Raw genomic sequence first — 18,054 nt, forward strand, 5'->3', positions numbered from 1 at the left:
TAGCTTCCTTTCTAAAAAACATAAATAAAAAAGATTTATTTATTACTTATATGTAAGTACACTGTAGCTGTCTTCAGACACACCAGGAGAGGATGTCAGATGTCATTATAGAAGGTTCTAAGCTACCATGTGGTTGTTGAGATTTGAACTCAAGATCTTCAAAAGAAGAGTCAGTGTTCTTAACTGCTGAGCTATCTCTCCAGCCCCTACATAGCTTCTTTCCTACAAACACCACTATCTTCTTTCTGCAGCTGTCCTCAAAACTGGTCCTTGTATTGAATCTTTTGTGTATAGTATTCTCGTTTATTCTATTGAAAGTGGGTTAGTGGACTGCTCAGATCATTCAGTTCTTTTTTTTTGTCATTTTGAAAATTTTTATTTAATTATTTTATGTAAATGAGTACACGATAGTGGTCTTTGGACACAGGAAAAGAGAGCATTGGATCCCATTACAGATGGTTGGGAGCCACCATGTGGTTGCTGGGAATTGAATTCAGGATGTCTGTAAGATCAGCTAATGCTCTTAAGCACTGGGCCATCTCACGAGCCCAAAAATGCCATTTTAACATTTAAAATCTATATTAAAAAAAAAGAAACAGATTCATTAGGTCATTATCTAGGCTCATGTACCTCAAATTCCTGCTTGTTAATTTTCTGTATTTTTCTTGAGCATTGGTCATAGTACACAATAATTAGCATTTCAATCTGATGCATGCTTACCATAGAAACACCAGCTTTCTGACAGTATGAAGTCACTGGGAAACTGGGTAATGACTAAGCAAAAATGTTAAATAAAGTAATGCTCACACCTACATTAAGAACTATTTGTTGTCAGACATTATCAAATGGATATACAGAAAATACTCATAGTGAAGAAAACGAAGTCTTCTGTGTAACAACATAACATATAAAACTGAGAGACAGTCCCTAAAAACAGAAAAGCTAAACATATCCATGTAATATTAGAACTCATTTAGGCACAATTGTTTCAACAAAGAGAAAAAAACTAGACATAGAATCATTGTCATATGGCAACAAAGAACAAAAAATTAGGACGGTGCCTCCATAAGAGACAGAGAACAGCACTTGCCGTTGACAGCAAAAATTGAAGGTAAAATAGCCAACCTCTCCAATATGTTCAACAGTCAATCCATGGTGAAAGACTTTTTTTTTCTTCCAATTTTTTATTAGGTATTTACTTTATTTACATTTCAAAGGCAATCCTGGAAGTTCCCTATACATTGCCTCCTCCATGCTCCCCTACCCACCAACTCCCATGTCTTGGCCCTGGTGTTTCCCCTGTATTGGGGCATATAAAGTTTGCAAGACCAAAGGGCCTCTCTTCCCAATGATGGCCGAATAGGCAATCTTCTGCTACATGTGCAGCTAGAGATACTAGCTCAGGGGTATTGGTTAGTTCATATTGTTGTTCCACCTATAGAGTTGCAGACCCCTTCAGCTCCTTGGGTACTTTCACTAGCTCCCCACTGGGGGCCCTGTGTTCCATCCAATAGTTGACTGTGAGCATCCACTTCTGTGTTTGCCTGGCACTGGCATAGACTCACAAGAGACAGCTATATCAGAGTCCTTTCAGCAAATTCTTACTGGCATATGCAATAGTGTCTGTGTTTGGAGGCTGATTATGGGATGGACCTCAGTGTGGGGCAGTCTCTAGATGGTCCATCCTTTTGTCTCAGCTCCAAACTTTGTCTCTGTAACTCCTTCCATGGGTGTTTTGTTCCCAATTCTAAGAAGGGGTGAAGTGTCCACACTTTGGTCTTCCTTCTTCTTGAGTTTCATGTGTTTTGCAAATTGTATCTTAGGTATTCTAAGTTTCTGGGCTACTATCTAATTATCCCTGAATGCATATCATATGAGTTCTCTTGTCATTGGGTCAACTCACTCAGGATGATATTCTCCAGATCCATCCATTTGCCTAGGAATTTAATAAATTCATAGCTTTTAATAGCTGAATAGTACTCCATTGTGTAAATGTACCACATTTTTTGTATACATTCCTCTGTTGAGGGACATCTGGGTTCTCTCCAGCTTCTGGCTATTATAAATAAGACTGCTAGGAACATAGAGGAGCATGTGTTCTTATTACCAGTTGGAATATCTGGGTATATGCCCAGGAGACATATTACTGGATCCTCCAGTAGTACTATGTCCAATTTTCTGAGGAACCATCAGACTGATTTCCAGAGTGGTTGTACAAGCTTGCAATCCCACCAACAATGAAGGAGTGTCCCTCTTTCTCCACATCCTCACCAGCATCTGCTGTTACCTGAATTTTTGATCTTATTCATACTGACTGGTGTGAGATGGAATCTCAGGGTTGTTTTGATTTGAATTTCCCTGATGATTAAGGATACTGAACATTTTTTCAGGTGCTTCTCAACCATTTGGTATTCCTCAGTTGAGAATTCTTTGTTTAGCTCTGAGCTCCATTTTTTTAATGGGGTTATTTGATTTTCTGAAGTCCACATTCTTGAGTTCTTTATATATATTGGATATTAGTCCCCTATCTGATTTAGGATTGGTAAAGATTCTTTCCCAATCTGTTGGTGGCCTTTTTGTCTTATTGACAGTGTCTTTTGCCTTACAGAAGTTTTGCAATTTTATGAGGTCCCATTTGCCAATTCTCAACCTTACAGCACAAGCCATGGCTGTTCTATTCAGGAACTTTTCTCCATATCTTCAAGGCTTTTCCCCACTTTCTCCTAGACAAGTTTCAGTGTCTCTCGTTTTATGTGGAGTTCCTTGGTGCACTTAGGTTTGACCTTAGAACAAGGAGATGAGAATGAATCAATTCACGTTCTTCTACATGATAACTGCCAATTGTGCCAACACCATTTAATGAAAATGCTGTCTCTTTTCCACTGAATGGTTTTAGCTCCCTTGTCAAAGATCAAGTTACTATAGGTGTGTGGGTTCATTTCTGGGTCTTCAATTCTATTCCATTGGTCTATTTGACTGTCGCTATACCAGTACCATGCAGTTTTCATCACAATTGCTCTGTAGTACAGCTTTAGGTCAGGCATAGTGATTCCACCAGAGATTCTTTTATCATTGAGAAGAATTTTTCCTATCCTAGGTCTTTTGTTAATACAGATGAATTTGCAAATTGCCCTTTCTAATTCGATGAAGAATTGACTTGGAATTTTGATGGTGATTGCATTGGATCTGTAGATTGCTTTTGGCAAGATAGCTAATTTCACTATATTGATCCTGCCAACCCATGTGCATCAGAGATCTTTCCATCTTCTGAGATTTTCTTTGATTTCTTTCTTCAGAGACTTGAGGTTCTTATCATACAGATCTTTTACTTCCTTAGTGTCACACCAAGGTATTTTATATTTTTTGTGACTATTGTGAAGGGTACTGTTTCCCTAATTTCTTTCTCAGCCTGTTTATCCTTTGTGTAGAGAAAGGCCAATGATTTGTTTGAGCTAATTTTATATGCAGCTAGTTCACTGAAGCTGTTTATCAGGTTTAGGAGTTCTCTGCTGGAATTTTTAGGGTCACTTATATATACTATCATATCATCTGCAAATAGTGATATTTTGACTTCTTCTTTTCCAATTTGTATCCCATTGACCTCCTTTTGTTGTCTAATTGTTCTGGCTAGGACTTTGAGTACTATATTGAATAGAAAGGGAGAAAGTGGGCAGCCTTGTCTAGTCCCTGATTTTAGTGGGATTGCTTCCAGCTTCTCTCCATTTACTTGGATGTTGGCTACTGGTTTGATGTAGATTGATTTTATTATGTTTAGATATGGGCCTTGAATTCCTGCTCTTTCCAAGACTTTTATCATGAATGAGTGTTAGATTTTGTCAACTGCTTTCTGAGCATCTAACAAGATGATCATGTGAGTTTTGTCTTTGAGTTTGTTTATATAGTGGATTATGTTGATGGATTTCCGCATATTAAACCATCCCTGCTTCCCTGGGATGAAGCCCTCTTGGTCATGATGGATGATCCTTTTGATGTGTTCTTGGATTCGGTTAGCAAGAATTTTATTGAGTATTTTTGCATTGATATTCATAAGGTAAATTGGTCTGAAGTTCTCTATTTTTTTTCCTTTTTTTTATTACGTATTTTCTTCAATTACATTTCCAATGCTATCCCAAAAGTGCCCCCCCACCCACCCATTCCCATTTTTTGGCCCTGGCATTCCCCTGTACTGGGGCATATAACGTTTGCCTGACCAATGGGCCTCTCTTTCCAGTGATGGCCGACTAGGTCATCTTTTGATACATATGCAGGTAGAGTCAAGAGCTCTGGGGTACTGGTTAGTTCATAATGTTGTTCCTCTGATAGGGTTGCAGATCTCTTTAGCTCCTTGGATACTTTCTCTAGCTCCTCCATTGGGGGCCCTGTGATCCATCCAATAGTTGACTGTGAGCATCCACTTCTGTGTTTGCTAGGCCCCGGCCTAGTCTCACAAGGGACAGCTATATCACTGTCCTTTTAACAAAGGCTTGCTAGTGTATGCAATGGTGTCATCGCTTGGAGGCTAATTATGGGATGGATCCCTGGATATGGCAGTCTCTAGATGGACCATCCTTTTGTCTCAGCTCCAAACTTTGTCTCTGTAACTCCTTCCATGGGTGATTGTTTCCAATTCTAAGAATGAGCAAAGTGTCCACACTTTTGTCTTCGTTCTTCTTCAGTTTCATATGTTTTACATATTGTACCTTATATCTCGCTATACTAAGTTTCTGGGTTAATATCCACTTATCAGTGAGTACATTTCATTTGAGTTCTTTTGTGATTGGGTTGCCTCACTCACGATGATGCCCTCCAGGTCCAACCATTTGCCTAGGAATTTCGTGAATTCATTCTTTTTAATAGCTGAGTAGTACTCCATTGTGTAAATGTACCACATTTTTTATATCCATTCCTCTGTTGAGGGACATCTGGGTTCTTTCCAGCTTCTGGCTATTATAAATAAGGCTTCTATGAACATAGTGGAGCATGTGTCCTTCTTACCAGTTGGAACATCTTCTGGATATATGCCCAGGAGAGGTATTGGGGGATCCTCCAGTAATACTATGTCCAATTTTCGGGGGAACCGCCAGACTGATTTCCAGAGTGGTTGTACGAGCTTGCAATCCCACCAACAATGGAGGAGTGTTCCTCTTTCTCCACATCCTCGCCAGCATCTGCTGTCACCTGAATTTTTGATCTTAGCCATTCTGACTGGTGTGAGATGGAATCTCAGGGTTGCTTTGATTTGCATTTCTCTGATGATTAAGGATGTTGAACATTTTTTTCAGGTGTTTCTCAGCCTTTCGGTATTCCTCGGGTGAGAATTCTTTGTTCAGCTCTGAGCCCCATCTTTTAAGGGGGCTATTTGATTTTCTGGAGTCCACCCTCTTGAGTTCTTTATATATATTGGATATTAGTCCCCTATCTGATTTAAGATAGTTAAAGATCCTTTCCCAATCTGTTGGTGGTCTTTTTGTCTTATTGACAGTGTCTTTTGCCTTGCAGAATCTTTGCAGTTTCATGAGGTCCCATTTGTCAATCCTCGATCTTAAAGCACAAGCCATTGCTGTTCTATTCAAGAATTTTTTTCCCTGTGCCCATATCTTGAAGACTTTTCCCTACTTTCTCCTCTATAAGTTTCAGCATCTCTGGTTTTATGTGGAGTTCCTTGATCCACTTAGTTTAGACCTTAGTACAAGGAGAGAGGAATGGGTCGATTCACATTCTTCTACATGATAACAATCAGTTGTGCCAGCACCATTTGTTGAAAATGCTGTCTTTTTTTCCACTGGATGGTTTTAGCTCCCTTGTCGAAGATCAAGTGACCATAGGTGTGTGGGTTCATTTCTGGGTCTTCAATTCTATTCCATTGGTCTACTTGTCTGTCACTATACCAGTACCATGCAGTTTTTATCACAATTGCTCTGTAGTAAAGCTTTAGGTCAGGCATGGTGATTCCACCAGAGGTACTTTTATCCTTTAGAAGAGCTTTTGCTATCCTAGGTTTTTTGTTATTCCAGATGAATTTGCAGATTGCTCTTCCTAATTCGTTGAAGAATTGAGTTGGAATTTTGATGGGGATTGCATTGAATCTGTAGATTGCTTTTGGAAAGATAGCCATTTTTACAATGTTGATCCTGCCAATCCATGAGCATGGGAGATCTTTTCATCTTCTGAGATCTTCTTTCATTTCTTTCTTCAGGGACTTGAAGTTTTTATCATACAGATCTTTCACTTCCTTAGTTAGAGTCACGCCAAGATATGTTATATTATTTGTGACTATTGAGAAGGGTGTTGTTTCCCTAATTTCTTTCTCAGCCTGTTTATTCTTTGTGTAGAGAAAGGCCATTGACTTGTTTGAGTTAATTTTATATCCAGCTACTTCACCGAAGCTGTTTCTCAGGTTTAGGAGTTCTCTGGTGGAATTTTTAGGGTCACTTATATATACTATCATATCATCTGCAAAAAGTGATATTTTGACTTCCTCTTTTCCAATTTGTGTCACCTTGTTTTCCTTTTGTTGTCTAATTGCTCTGGCTAGGACTTCAAGTACTATGTTGAAGAGGTAGGGAGAAAGTGGTCAGCCTTGTCTAGTCCCTGATTTTAGTGGGATTGCTTCCAGCTTCTCACCATTTACTTTGATGTTGGCTACTGGTTTGCTGTAGATTGCTTTTATCATGTTTAGGTATGGGCCTTGAATTCCTGATCTTTCCAAGACTTTTATCATGAATGGGTGTTGGATCTTGTCGAATGCTTTTTCTGCATCTAACGAGATGATCATGTGGTTTTTGTCTTTGGGTTTGTTTATATAATGGATTACATTGATGGATTTTCGTATATTAAACCATCCCTACATCCCTGGAATAAAACCTGCTTGGTTAGGATGGATGATTGCTTTAATGTGTTCTTGGATTCTGTTAGCAAGAATTTTATTGAGGATTTTTGCATCGTTATTCATAAAGGAAATTGGTCTGAAGTTCTCTATCTTTGTCGGATCTTTCTGTGGTTTAGGTATCAGAGTAATAGTGGCTTCATAGAATGAGTTGGCTAGAGTTCCCTCTACTTCTATTTTGTGGAATAGTTTGTGAAGAACTGGGATTAGATCTTCTTTGAAGGTCTGGTAGAACTCTGCACTAAACCCATCTGGTCCTGGGCTTTTTTTGGTTGGGAGACTATTAATGACTGCTTCTATTTCCTTAGGGGATATGGGACTGTTTAGATCGTTAACTTGATCCTGATTTAACTTTGGTACCTGTTATCTGTCTAGAAATTTGTCCATTTCATCCAGGTTTTCCAGTTTTGTTGAGTATAGCCTTTTGTAGAAGGATCTGATGGTGTTTTGGATTTCTCCAGGATCTTTGTTATGTCTCCCTTTTCCTTTCTGATTGTGTTAATTAAGATGCTGTCCCTGTGCCCTCTAGTGAGTCTGGCTAAGGGTTTATCTATCTTGTTGATTTTTTTCAAAGAACCAGCTCCTCGTTGTTTGATTCTTTGAATAGTTCTTCTTGTTTCTACTTGGTTGATTTCACCCCTGAGTTTGATTATTTCCTGCTGTCTACTCCTCTTGGGTGAATTTGCTTCCTTTTTTTCTAGAGCTTTTAGATGTGTTGTCAAGCTGCTAGTATGTGCTCTCTCCTGTTTCTTCTTGGAGGCACTCAGAGCTATGAGTTTCCCTATTAGAAATGCTTTCATTGTGTCCCAAAGGTTTGGGTATGTTGTGGCTTCATTTTCATTAAACTCTAAAAAGTCTTTAATTTCTTTCTTTATTCCTTCCTTGACCAAGGTATCATTGAGAAGAGTGTTGTTCAGTTTCCACGTGAATGTTGGCTTTCCATTATTTATGTTGTTATTGAAGATCAGCCTTAGGCCATGGTGGTCTGATATGATACATGGGACAATTTCAATATTTTTGTATCTGTTGAGGCCTGTTTTGTGGCCAATTATATGGTCAGTTTTGGAGAAGGTCCCGTGAGGTGCTGAGAAGAAGGTATATCCTTTTGTTTTAGGATAAAATGTTCTGTAGATATCTGTCAGATCCCTTTGTTTCATAACTTCTGTTAGTTTCACTGTGTCCCTGTTTAGTTTTTGTTTCCAGGATCTGTCCATTGATGAAAGTGGTGTGTTGAAGTCTCCCACTATTATTGTGTGAGGTGCAATGTGTGCTTTGAACTTTACTAAAGTGTCTTTAATGAATGTGGCTGCCCTTGCATTTGGAGCGTATATATTCAGAATCGAGAGTTCCTCTTGGAGGATTGTATCTTTGATGAGTATGAAGTGTCCCTCCTTGTCTTTTTTGATAACTTTGGGTTGGAAGTCGATTTTATTAGATATTAGAATGGCTACTCCAGCTTGTTTCTTCAGACCATTCGCTTGGAAAATTGTTTTCTAGCCTTTCACTCTGAAGTAGTGTCTGTCTTTTTCCCTGATGAAGTTCTCTATCTTTGTTGGGTCTTTTTGTGGTTTAGGTATCAGAGTAATTGTGACTTCATAGAATGAATTGGGTAAGGTACCTTCTGTTTCTATTTTGTGGAATAGTTTGAAAAGAACTGTAGTTAGGTCTTCTTTGAAGATCTGATAGAACTCTGCACTAAACCCATCTGGTACTGGGCTTTTTTTTTTTTTTTGGTTGGGAGACTATTAATGACTGCTTCCTTTTCTTTAGGAGATATAGGACTGTTTAGGTTATTATTCTGATCCTGATTAAACTTTGGTACCTTGTATCTATCTAGAATTTGTTCGTTCCATCCAGGTTTCCAGTTTTGTAGTACGATCTGATGGTGTTTTTTATTTCCTCGGGATCTGTTGTTATGTCTCCCTTTTCATTTCTGATTTTGTTAATTAGGATGCTGTCCTTGTTCCCTCTAGTGAGTTTGACTAAGGGTTCATCTATCTTGTTGATTTCCTCAAAGAACCAGCTCTTTGATGGGTTGATTCTTTGTATAGTTCTCTTCATTTCCACTTGGTTGATTTCAGCAGTGAGTTTGATTATTTCCTGCCATCTACTCCTCATGGGTGATTTTACTTCCTTTTGTTCTGGAGGTTTTAGTTGTGCTTCAAGCTGCTAGTGTGTGCTCTCTCTGCTTTCTTTTTGGAGGCACTCAGAGCTTTGAGTTTTCCTCTTAGGACTGCTTTCATTGTGTCTCATACGTTTGGGTATGTTGTGGTTTCATTTTCATTAAACTCTAAAAAGTCTTTAATTTCTTTCTTTATTTCTCCCTTGACCAAGGTATCATTGGGGAGAGCGTTGTTCAGTTCCCAGGTGAATGTTGGCTTTCTATTATTTATGTTGTTATTGAAGACCAGCCTTATAGTCCATAGTGATCTGATAGGATGCATGGGACAATTTCAATATTTTTGTATCTGTTGAGGCCTGTTTTGTGGCCAATTACATGGTCGATTTTGGAGAAGGTACCATGAGGTGCTGAGATGTATTATCCTTTTGTTTTAGGATAAAATGTTCTGTAGATATCTGTTAAATCCATTTGTTTCATAACTTCTGTTAGTTTCACTGGGTCCCTGTTTAGTTTCTGTTTCCACGATCTGCTCATAGATGAAAGTGGGGTGTTGAAGTCTCCCACTATTATTGTGTGAGGTGCAATGTGTGCTTTAAGCTGTACTAAAGTTTCTTTAATGAATGTGGCTTCCCTTGCATTTGGAGCATAGATATTCAAAATTGAGAGTTCCTCTTGAAAGATTTTACCTTTGATGACTATAAAGTACCCCTCCTTGTCTTTTTTGATAACTTTGGGTTGGAAGTCGATTTTATTCGATATTCGAATGGCTATTCCAGCTTGTTTCTTCGGACAGTTTGCTTGGAAAATTGTTTTCCAGCCTTTCACTCTGGGGTAGTATCTTTTTCCCTGAGGTGGGTTTCCTGTAAGCAGCAAAATGTTGGGTCCTGTTTGTGTAGCCAGTCTGTTAGTCTATGTCTTTTTATTGGGGAATTGAGTCCATTGATATTAAGAGATATTAAGGAAAAGTAATTGTTGCTTCCTATTATTTTTGTTGTTAGAGTTGGCATTCTCTTCTTGTGGCTGTCTTCTTTTAGGTTTGTTGTAAGGTTACTTTCTTGCTTTTTCTAGGGCATAGATTCCATCCTTGTATTGGTTTTCTTCTGTTATTATTTTTTGAGTGCTAAATTCGTGCAAAACATTTTGTGAATCTGGTTTTGTTATGGAATACTTTGGTTTCTCCATCTATGGTAAGTGAGAGTTTGGCTGGTTATAGTAACCCGGTCTGGCAGTTGTCTTCTCTTAGTGTCTGTATAACATATGTCCAGGATCTTCTAGCTTTCATAGTCTCTGGTGAAAAGTCTGCAGTAATTCTAATGGACCTGCCTTTATATGTTACTTGATCTTTTTCCATTGCTGCTTTTAATATTTTGTCTTTATTTAGTGCATTTGTTATTTTGATTATTATGTGTCAGGAGGAATTTCTTTTCTGGTTCAGTCTATTTGGAGTTCTGTAGGCTTCTTGTATGTTCATGGGCATCTCTTTTTTAGGTATGGAAAGTTTTCTTCTATAATTTTGTTGAAGATATTTGCTCGCCTTTAAGTTGAAAATCTTCATTTTCATCTACTCCTATTATCCATAGGTTTGGTCTTCTCATTGTATCCTGCATTTCCTAGATGTTTTGAGTTAGGATCTTTTTGCATTTTGCATTTCCTTTGTTGTTTTGACCATGTTCCCTAAGGAATCTTCTGCAACTGAGATTCTCTCTTCCATATCCACTATTCTGTTGTTCTACAGTTCCTGCTTTCTTTCCTAGGGTTTCTATCTCCAGATTTGTCTCCCTTTAGGTTTCCTTTTTGTTTCTATTACCTTTTTAGATCCTGGATGGTTTTGTTCAATTCCATCTCCTGTTTGGTATTGTTTTCCTGTAACTCTCTAAGGCATTTTTGTGTTTCCTCCTTAAGGGTTTCTAGCTGTTTACCTGTGTTTTCCTGTATTTCCTAATTAAAGTCCTCCATCATCATCATAAGAAGTGACTTTAGATCCATGTCTTGCTTTTCTGGTGTGATGGTGTATCCAGGACTTGCTATGGTGGGAGAGTTTGGTTCCGATGATGCCAAGTAACCTTGGTTTCTGTTCCTTCTGTTCTTAAGCTTGCGTCCTGCCATCTGATCATCTCAAGTATTTGCTGCCCTCAATATATCTGATCGTAGCCTGTCGTTCCTACAATCCCAGTTGATTCAGGACTGGTAAGAGTCCAGCTTTCTCTGTGATCCTTTGCTTGTGGGCTCCTGTGAATCTGAGATTCTGGGTGTGTCAGACTTTTTGGCAGTCAAGCTTCCTCTGAGACCCTGAAATACTGGTGTGAACAAGCTCTTTTTATTCTAGGATCCTGTTGTCAAAGATCCTGGGCATGTTACAGTGCCTGGAGGTGGTGTTTCCTTTGAGGAGCGTGGAGCTGTCTGGTCAGTAGTCCTAAGTTAGTGTGGACAGTCCTCTAGGGACCATGGGGGTGTCCGCCAACTCTGCACACAAGGTGACCAGGTACTGGCGCCAACAGGGACTTGTAACTCTGGTCAAGCGGGTTTTCTGCGTCCCTAATGCTGTCTCAGGTTCCGTACTCGATGGATTGGAACAGAAGTTGTGTTCCACTTACCGATGGTCCTAAGATCACGAGAAGAGTCCTCTAGGGACCTTAGAGATGTCCGTCGACTCTGAGCCCAAGGTGACCCTGTGCTGGCACCGACTGGAAGGGACCATCTGGTGTAATTCTAATAGCCCTGCCTATATATGCTACTTGACCTTTGTCCCTTACTGCTTTCAATATTGTATCTTTATCTAGTGCATTTGTTGTCCTGATTATTATGTGTCAGGAGATACTTTTCTGGTCCTGTCTATTTGGAGTTCTATAAGTCCCTTGTAAGTTCATGGGCATCTCTTTTTGGTTGGGGAAATTTTCTTGTATAATTTTGTTGAAGATATTTACTAGTGCTTTGAGTTGAAATTCTCCATTCTCATCTATACCTATTATCTGTAGTTTGGTCTTCTCTTTGAGTCCTGGATTTCCTGCATGTTTTGGGTTAGGATCATTTTGCATTTTGCATTTTCTTTGATTGCCGTGTCCATGTTCTCTATGGAATCTTCTGCACCTGGGTCTCTCCCTTCCATCTCTTGTATTCTGTTCCTGATGCTTGCATCTAAGGTTCCTGATTTCTTTCCTAGGGTTTCTATCTACAGAGTTGTCTCCCTTTGGGTTTCCTTTATTATTTCTACTTCCATTTTTAGATCTTGGATGGATTTATTCAATTCTATCACCTCTTTGGTTGTGTTTCCTTGTAATTCTTTATGGGATTTTTGTCTTTCCTCTTTAAGGTCTTCTACCTGTGTAGCAGTGATTTCCTATAATTCCTTGAGGGATTATTGTGCTTCCTATTTAAGGGCTTCTACCTGTTTAGCAGTGTTCTCCTGAATTTCTTTAAGTGAGTTAATAATGCACTTCTGAACATCCTATACCAGCATCATGAGATAAGATTTGAATATTGCTTTTCAGGTGTGTTGTCGTATTCAGGACTCACTGTGAGGGGCATACTGGGTTCTGATGATGCCCAGTGGTCCTGGTTTCTGTTAGTAAGATTCTTTCGTTTGCCTTTCACCATCTGGTAGTCTCTGGTGCTAGATGTTCTAGCTGTCCTGCCTGTGTCTCCTGCCTAGCCATTGGCTGCTGGCCCTTTTGTTCCCAGTTACAATCAGCTTGGGGGGGGGAATCTCAGTGTATCAAATGCAATATTATCATGCAATTTGGGAACAATTTAACATGAGTAGCATGACAACCAATACACAATTGGGAATGAGCAGAAAAACCAAACCAAACCGAACACCAGGCCCTAAGTATTGCCGTTTTGTTATTACCCTGCATTTACTCATATGGTGAAACTAAGTTCAAGTTTCCAGGCATGGAGTATTGTGGAGATCCAACCTAATTTTACCCATATTTTGTTCTTGAAAACATAAAGACAGAAAACAATGCTTTCTGCTTTTCATCGTGTTTGTGCTCCTCAAAACATAACACATGTTCTTTACCACCAAAGAACAAATCCATATGATTGGTTAAACTATAACACCCATATTCTATAACAGGTGACACTGTAAACTACATAAGCCCCTATCCCTAAATCCTGATTGCTGTGAAAATGAAGCTATAATTTGGAAGGAATGTTTCTGTTTGTCCCTCCTTTTTTTTTAATACTTTTTTTCTTTATTTCTTTATTTTTTCCCATTTTTATTAGGTATTTAGGTCATTTACATTTCCAATGCTATACCAAAAGTCCCCCATACCCGCCCCCCCCCACTCTCCTACCCACCCACTCCCCCTTTTTGGCCCTGGCATTCCCCTGTACTGTGGCATATAAAGTTTGCAAGTCCAATGGGCCTCTCTTTCAAGTGATGGCCTATTAGGCCATCTTTTGATACATATGCAGCTAGAGACAAGAGCTCCGGGGTACTGGTTAGTTCATATTGTTGTTGCACCTATAGGGTTGCAGTTCCCTTTAGTTCCTTGGATTCTTTATTTCTTTATTGTCTAACCTATTTTTACAATCCACTCCTTATACCCATTGTCTTATTCAGGGTTTCTATTCCTGCACAAACATCATGACCAAGAAGCAAGTTTTGGAGGAAAAGGTTTATTGGGCTTATGATTACATACTGCTCTACATCTCCAAGGAAGTCAGGACTGGAATTCAAGCAGGTCAGGAAGCAGGAGCTGATGCAGAGGCCATGAATGGATGTGTCTTAACTGGCTTGCTTCCCCTGGCTTGCTCAGCCTGCTCTCTTATAGAACCCAAGTCTACCAGCCCAGAGAGATGGTCCCACCCACAAGGGGTCTTTCCTGCTTGATCACTAATTGAGAAAATGCCTTACAGCTGGATCTGGTGGAGGCATTTCTGAAGCTCTTTTCTCTGTGATAACTCCAGCTTGTGTCAAGTTGACACAAAACTTACCAGTACAATTGACACCTTGTCAACTTGACACACAAACACATCACTAGTAACCCTCAACCCTTAGTTTCTTCTTCATCCCCAAGATATACACAACTTTGAAAGTCCCACAATCTTTACATATTAAAAGTTCAATCCTTTAAAAATATCCAATAGCCTTTAAAATCCAAAGCCTTTTCCAACTAAAAGTCCCTTACCTATGGAATCCACTAAAATATTTTCTCCCTTCAAGAGGGAAAAATATTAGGGCACAGTCACAATCAAAAGCAAAAATTAAACTCTAATTGTCCAATGTCTGGAATCCAACTCACGATCTTCTGGGCAACACCAAGGGCTTGGGTCACTTTTCTAGCCCTGTCCTTTGTAGCACACAGCTTGTCCTCTAGGCTCCAGATGCCTGTACATTACTGCTGCTGCTGTTCTTGGTGGTCATTCATGGTCCTGGCATCTCCAAAACACTGCATGACTCCTTAATTTCTGGGCCATCAATTGCACCTGAGGCTGCACCTTCACCAATGGCATTGCATGGCCTCTCACAGGGCTGGGCCTCGGCTGCTCTGCATGATTCCTTCATGCCTTCAAAACCAGTACCACCTGGGTAACACTTACACATTAACAAGTTAAGCCACAGTAAAACGTCCAACCTTGCTATCTCTAGAACACTGCCTCTGTGCTCTCAGAAAACACTTCCCAGAAGATGCCACCTCAATGATGCTGGTCTCTTCTTAATCACTGCTAAATTCTTAGCTCCAGCTAACTAGCATCAATATTCCCAGCAATGCAAAGTTTTCACTCTAGTAGTTCTTGTATCTTGTTAATCACAGCTGATTCTTTAGCCCTAGATAACCAGAACCACAGAATCTTCACAATCCAAAATAGTAATGGCCCTGAAAAGAGTCTTTAATTTTCCCTGTGAAATTTCACAAGCCAGGCCTCCATCTTCTGCACTATTCTCAACATTATCTTCCAAGCTCCTACACAGCATCCCACCGAGTCATCACAGTGTTCTGAACACCGAATGGATCTTCTGGCCCAAAGTTCCAAAGTCCTTCCACAGTCCTCCCAAAACATGGTAAGGTTGTCACAGGAATACCCCACTCCCGATACCAATTTGTCTTAGTCAGGGTTTCTTTTCTTTTCTTTTCTTTTCTTTTTTTTTCTTTTTTTTTTGATTTTTCGAGAGGGTTTCTCTGTGTAGCCATGGCTGTCCTGGAACTCACTGTGTAGACCAGGCTGGTCTTGAACTCAGAAATCCACCTGCCTCTGCCTCCCAAGTGCTGGAATTAAAGGTGTGCACCACCACGCCCGGCTTAGTCGGGGCTTCTATTCCTACACAAACATCATGACCAAGAAACACTTGGGGAGGAAAGGGTTTAATCCAGTTTACACTTTCCACATTGCTGTTGATCTCCAAAGGATGTCAGGACTATAACTCAAGCAAGACAGTAAGAAACATCTCTTGTATCCCCTTGGTCTCCTTTGTATGATTATTTTCATGATGATGATTTAGAAATGCTTAAAGACTTCCCCATATTGAATGCATTCATAGGGTTTCTCTTTCATAATGATGAAGATTTGGGAAATCTGAAAAGGTTTCACCATATTATATTTCTAAATTTCTTTGCAGTATGGATTGTTTCATTGTGAAGACTCTAGAAATATTCAAAAAGCTTCACCATATTAAATACTCTCACAGGATTTTGTCTCTATTATGATTTTTGTGTGTGTCTTTGAATATGACTCATAAGTATAGGCAATGCCACATGCATTACAGACATAGGGTTTCTCACCTCTGTCTACTTTTATGTATTTGAAGATCTTTATGTACAAGGCTTTGTCCCTTTGATAACTTTCATAGGGTTTCTCTCAACTCTGTCTTCTTTTATTTACTTAGAGACTACTGTGACTTATAAAATGTTTACCACATTCTTATATTCATAGGGTTTCTATCCAGTGTGTATACTTTTGTGTTGGGAAATGACTCTTTTGTACAATGACTTTACCTAATTAGTGATATTCAGAGGATTTCTTTCCACCTCATGTTCTTTACGGATTTGAAGATGATTGTGATGTAGAAGGGCTTTAGAACATTGATGATATTCATAGGGTTTCTCTCCTGTATGTATTTCTTTATATATTTGGAGACCACTGCTTTGTGAATAAGGTGTAAAAGGACATTGCTAACATTCAAAAATCTCTCTCCTATACGTGTTCTTTTATGATTTTGTTCATGACTGCTTTTTGAAAAAGTATAACTACATTGGTTGAAGTCAAAGCATTTCTCTCAACTATATGTGCTTTTATGTGTGTAAAGACTATTGGTTTTCGAAAAAGCTTTACCACGTTGGTTACATTTACAAGGTTTCTTTCTGGTATGTGTTCATTTATATACTTGGAGAACAATGCTTGCTGCAAAGGTTTTATAACATTAGATGCCTTCATTGAGTTTCTCTCCTGTATGTGTTCTTTCATGTCTTTTGAGGTTACCACTATGTATACAAGCTTTACCACATTGGTTACATTCATAGGGTTTCTCTCCTGTATGTGTTCGCTTATGTATTCGGAGGTGACCACTTCTTATAAAAGTTTTACCACATTGGTTACATTCATAGGCTTTCTCTCCTGTATGTGTTCGCTCATGTATTTGGAGATTACTGCTTTTTGTAAAGGCTTTACCACATTGTTTACATTCATAGGGTTTCGCTCCTGTATGTATTCGCTTATGTATTTGGAGGTCCGCACTTCTTATAAAAGCTTTACCACATTGGTTACATTCATAGGGTTTATCTCCTGTATGTGTTCCCTTATGTATTCGGAGATGACAGCTTATTACAAAGGCTTTACCATAGTGTTACATTCATAGGGTTTCTCTCCTCTATGTATTCGCTTATGTATTTGGAGGTCTCCCCTTCTTATAAAAGCTTTACCACACTGTTTACAATCATAGGGTTTCTCTCCTGTATGTGTTCGCTTATGTATTTGGAGGTCACTTCTTACAGCAAAGGTTTTACCACATTGGTTACATTCATAGGGTTTCTCTCCTCTTTGTCTTCGTTTATGTTTTTGGAAGTCACCACTTCCTGCAAAGGCTTTACCACATTGGTTACATTCATAGGGTTTCTCTCCTGTATTTCTTCGTTTATGTATTTGGAGATGACTGCTTATTATAAAGTTTTTACCACATTGGTTACAGCAATAGTCTTTCTCTCCATTATGTGTTCTTTCATGCCTTTGTCTAAGACTCTGATATGCAAAGGCTTTACCACATTGAATAAACTCAGAGGGTTGCACTGCAGTACAATTTCTTTCATGCCTGCAAATACAATTGGCATACGTGAAATCTTTCTCACATTGATTGTACTGATGAGTCTTTTTATCTGTATGAATTTTTTTTATAATTTGGCTTCATTGAAAAGAGCAATCTAATGTTAACATAATATGACTTTTACATTCAAAGGTTTTCTCCTTCATTATGGATTGTTTTACATCTTTGAGGATACATGGAATGGGAACAGTACTGATTATCTGGCTCACATTGATAGCATACTTTTAAAAGGTTATTCACATATTTGAAAAAAACAGGAAGAACTCTGCATTCACAATTTTTTTAATAATGAAAGTAATACTACATTTGGAACATGAACAAATGCAAACAGAAGAAAATTTCTACTACCCTAATTCTTATTGTGATTTTTCAGCAGTTTGAGTTGGTATTTGTCCCCAATAATGTTGGAAAACTAATTATTTATAAACTTATAGCACATTTAGAATGTCTACTCAAAATGTGGTATACTGCATATCCTCTAATCATTCTGGAAAAGTGAAAGGTGTGTGGCTTCCTTCAATGCCCCAATGCTCACAAGACCTGTATCCATCCTAACCTATGACATCCATATCAAAAGAGAATAACAAATGAATAAGTTCCATTTTATATTCACACAGCTGACTTTTTTTCACCACAGAGATGTGGTACAGAGCTAAGGTTTTACCACAAAACGATTCTTGAATCTTATGAACTGTCCATCTCACTAAATTTAGCAATGTTATTACAAGTATTTCATTAAGCTCAGATATACTATGGATTATTTGCTTATTACTAGGTTTTAGACAT

Source organism: Mus musculus, chromosome 2 (genome assembly GCF_000001635.26).
Source record: "Mus musculus strain C57BL/6J chromosome 2, GRCm38.p6 C57BL/6J".
In the NCBI taxonomy this organism is placed as follows: domain Eukaryota; kingdom Metazoa; phylum Chordata; class Mammalia; order Rodentia; family Muridae; genus Mus; species Mus musculus.